Consider the following 3414-nt stretch of genomic DNA (forward strand, 5'->3'; position numbering starts at 1 on the left):
CATTCCTGACAAACACCATCACGGGTTATTGCTTCCTTATTAAGATCAGGTGTCACTGCAGCCAGAGCCTTCTGTAACCTAGAAAAGCTGGCTTGCTGGGCGGCCAAACAATTAAACATCACATTGAATATTACCACTGACGCGTTAGTTGATGCAGACAGTGTAAGGCACGCATTATCACGGAATAGGGCTGCTATTGACTTTCTGCTGCTGGCGCAGGGACGTGGTTGTGAGGACTTTGAGGGACTGTGTTGTATGAATTTGCCTGATCACTCTGTATCCATCCATAGAAGGCTTAAGGAAATACAGGAAAACATGACAAAGATCACAACAGGACACAGACTAGACACATGGTTGGAAGGATCTGGGCTACTGGGTGGTTGAAAGATATTGTCAAACAAATCCTTACTATAGGGGGTGCGCTTATTTGGTTTTTAATTGTTTTGCCATGTTTAATCACTTGTATTTCTAGAATGGTGCAGAAATCAATACAAAGCATATGGCTGGTTCAAGGAGATGGGGAAATGTGGAAACCACATTTTTACTAGAAAATGGACCTACCGTGAGCCAGCCACAAAACAGAAGAACCAGAGCACGTAAGACAGAAGGACTTGAGCACGTGCACAGGGGAAAAAGTCCCTGGGGAGGTTGTGAGAAAGGAACAAGCAGCATTGGGGAGGATGTGAACGAAGAACAAGCAAAGGAAGAAAAGGATGAGAAAATGCAAACTGAAGGACAGTTGTGACATACACGACGGACGATGTGACACACAGACAAGAGCCAATCATAAAGCATAAAGTAGCTTTGTGTGAAAATAGCCCTTAACCAATAATAATTATGCACAATCGCATGTAGGAAAAGCAGGAATTGTGTATTAGGGACAGCAGTTCATCAATAAAATGGCTTCTGCCGGATTGACATTGAATCGTGTAGAGTCCATTGTTTCGCTCCACAGTCCCCCCAGTCCTCCTCCCCTGTGCTTGGTTTTGGGGGTTCCAGGCCCCTCTGGCTCAGTCTGGGGGTCCCATCCCTCCTTTCCCTCAATTCAGGCAGTTCCTGGCAGATTTTTCCTGGGAGGAATCCCTGATTTTTGGGGTGCAGTTTTGGAGGTGGACAGCTCTGTCTGGCCTTCCCCTCCCTCTTGTGGCCTCTCAGCTGCCCCCAACACCCTGGGGGTGCTGAGATTTCCTTCCTGGGGACAAGGACGTTCATTCCCTTCCAGGAGCCCAATGCTGGCTGGGGGTCCAGCTCAGGGGGTCCTTGAGCAGCTGCCCCAGAGCCTCCGCCAGGGTCTCCCAGCGCAGCCAGAGCCGCTCAGCCTGGGGGCCCCAAAGCCCTCAGCAACCCCCAAATCCCTCCCAGGAACCCTCAACTCCCTCAAACCCAGCATCCCCCACATCCCCTGCAAGTTCCCCCCATGGCACTGGCCATGGCCACATCCCCACATGTCCCTGGCCCTGTCCCACCGTGTCCTCACCCATGGCTGTGTCCCCACCACGTTTCCCTCCATGCAATGTCCCCTATGTCCCCACCCATCTCTTGGTTCAATGCCTTTATTTTTTCCCCAGTTTCAAGTGTATTGAAGGGATGAAGATAAATGAAAAGAAAACCAAAGCCAAAAGAAAAGGATTTCTGTGTCCATGCTGGCTGAGGATCTTTGTGCTTGGGTTGGAGCGAAGAACCTGTTCTGGAGGGATTTCCACCCCATTGTCTCCAGAATCTTGGTCTTTGCCCCAGTCCATCACCATTTGGCTGCAGAAGACACCCTTGGGCCAGAGAAAATCAGAATAATGGAATCAGTGAGGTTGGAACAAACCTCCAGCACCATCCAGAGTTGCTTGATGTCACCTGAAAAAAAGATTGAACGCAACAGGGGAGATTTTTTTGGGGTAGAAAGTCAACAAATCTGCTTTCCGCAGTGGACTTAGAGCATTGGTCTGTGTCCTGATGGATGTCCCTGCCCCGGGTTCATTCATGTGCCCGCGGGGAGCCAGGAAGATGTGGAGCCCCTCAGCCAGGTGTCTTCCCAACACGGATCACCAGGATCATGGATCAGCAGGGCTCTGCCCAATGGGGGTCACTGGGGATCTTCCAACTGGAGATCCTCCCACGGGGGATGGAGCTGGAGCAGCGCACAAAGCTCTTCCCACACTCGGGGCACTCACAGGGCCTCTCCCCAGTGTGGGTGTGCTGGTGTTTTCTCACATCAGAGCTTGACCTGAAGCTCTTCCCACATTCCAAGCAGGTGTAGGGCTGTTCCCCAGTGTGGATCACCTGGTGCTGGATCAGACCAGAGCTCCAGCTGAAGCTCATCCCACACCCCTCACACTCATAGAACTTTTCTCCAGTGTGGATGTTGCGGTGATTGATAAGGTTGGAGCTCCACCTGAAGCCTTTCCCGCATTCCAAGCACCTGTGGGGCTTCTCCCCAGCCTGAGGCTTCTCCACCACCTCCGGGCTCCGGCTCCGGCCGCCTTCCCAGCACAGAGATTCTTTCCCTGAGAGACACATCCTAGTGTGGGATCTCCGGGGCTTTTCCTCCTCCTCCGTGGCTTGGGAATGACAAATCCTTTCCTTAGAGGTGGATGAGTTGGTGGCAGGTCAAGTGAGAGCTCTGTGAGAAGCTCCTCCCACACGGGGCACTCATAGGGCCTCTCCCCAGTGTGGATGTACTGGCAGGTGATGAGCTGGGAGCTCTGGCTGAAGCTCTTCCCACATTCCAAGCGCTCGAAGGGCCATTTTCCAGTGCGGATCTTGTGGTCCTTGAGGAGGTGGGAGTTCTTGCTGAAGCTCTGCCCACATTCCAAGAACTTGTAGTGCTGTTCCCCGGCGTCGATCCTGCGATGGGTGACCAGGTCAGACTTCCACAGGAAGCTCTTCCCACATTCCAAGCATTAGGAGGGATGTTCCTTAGTTTGGATCTCCTGCTGCTGGATCAGGTGGCAGCTCTGGCTGAAGCTCATTCCACATTCCAAGCACTTGTAGGGTGTCTCCGTTTGAGAGACGATTTAAAAGAGGACACTCTGGAGTGAGTGTCGCCTCCTCTACAGGGTTCCAATAATCCCTTTCCACCAATAGGAAATGGGTATTAATAGATGAAAGCGAAGAAAACTCCAGCGATTTGTTAACAAACAGAATGCCCTCAAGGCAAGAAAAACCAGTAAATAACTGCTAGATATTAAATTGTCAGCCCTTACCCCCACACACCCCCTGGGACAAAAGACCCAAAACGCCGGAGAAATCCCCGCTCTCCACACGCGGTACAGGACGGCGCCGGCTTCTCCCTCGGGGGAAAAACCAGCCCGGGGCTGTCCCGAAGGCGGTGAAAGCCCGGGGCTCGGCCGGCGCTGAGCTCCTGCCCAGGGCGGCTCCGCGGGCACCGGGCCGGGCGGGGGGCGGGGGGCGCGCGGGACG

At 53.0% G+C, this 3414-nt stretch overlaps 1 pseudogene; it reads right to left on the reverse strand.

Annotated features, from left to right (window-relative positions):
• Positions 1–2052: 2052 nt before the first annotated feature.
• LOC103617078 overlaps positions 2053–3414 on the reverse strand; it is a 10529-nt pseudogene continuing 9167 nt past the window's right edge.

Source organism: Corvus brachyrhynchos, unplaced genomic scaffold (genome assembly GCF_000691975.1).
Source record: "Corvus brachyrhynchos isolate BGI_N302 unplaced genomic scaffold, ASM69197v1 scaffold906, whole genome shotgun sequence".
Taxonomy (NCBI): domain Eukaryota; kingdom Metazoa; phylum Chordata; class Aves; order Passeriformes; family Corvidae; genus Corvus; species Corvus brachyrhynchos.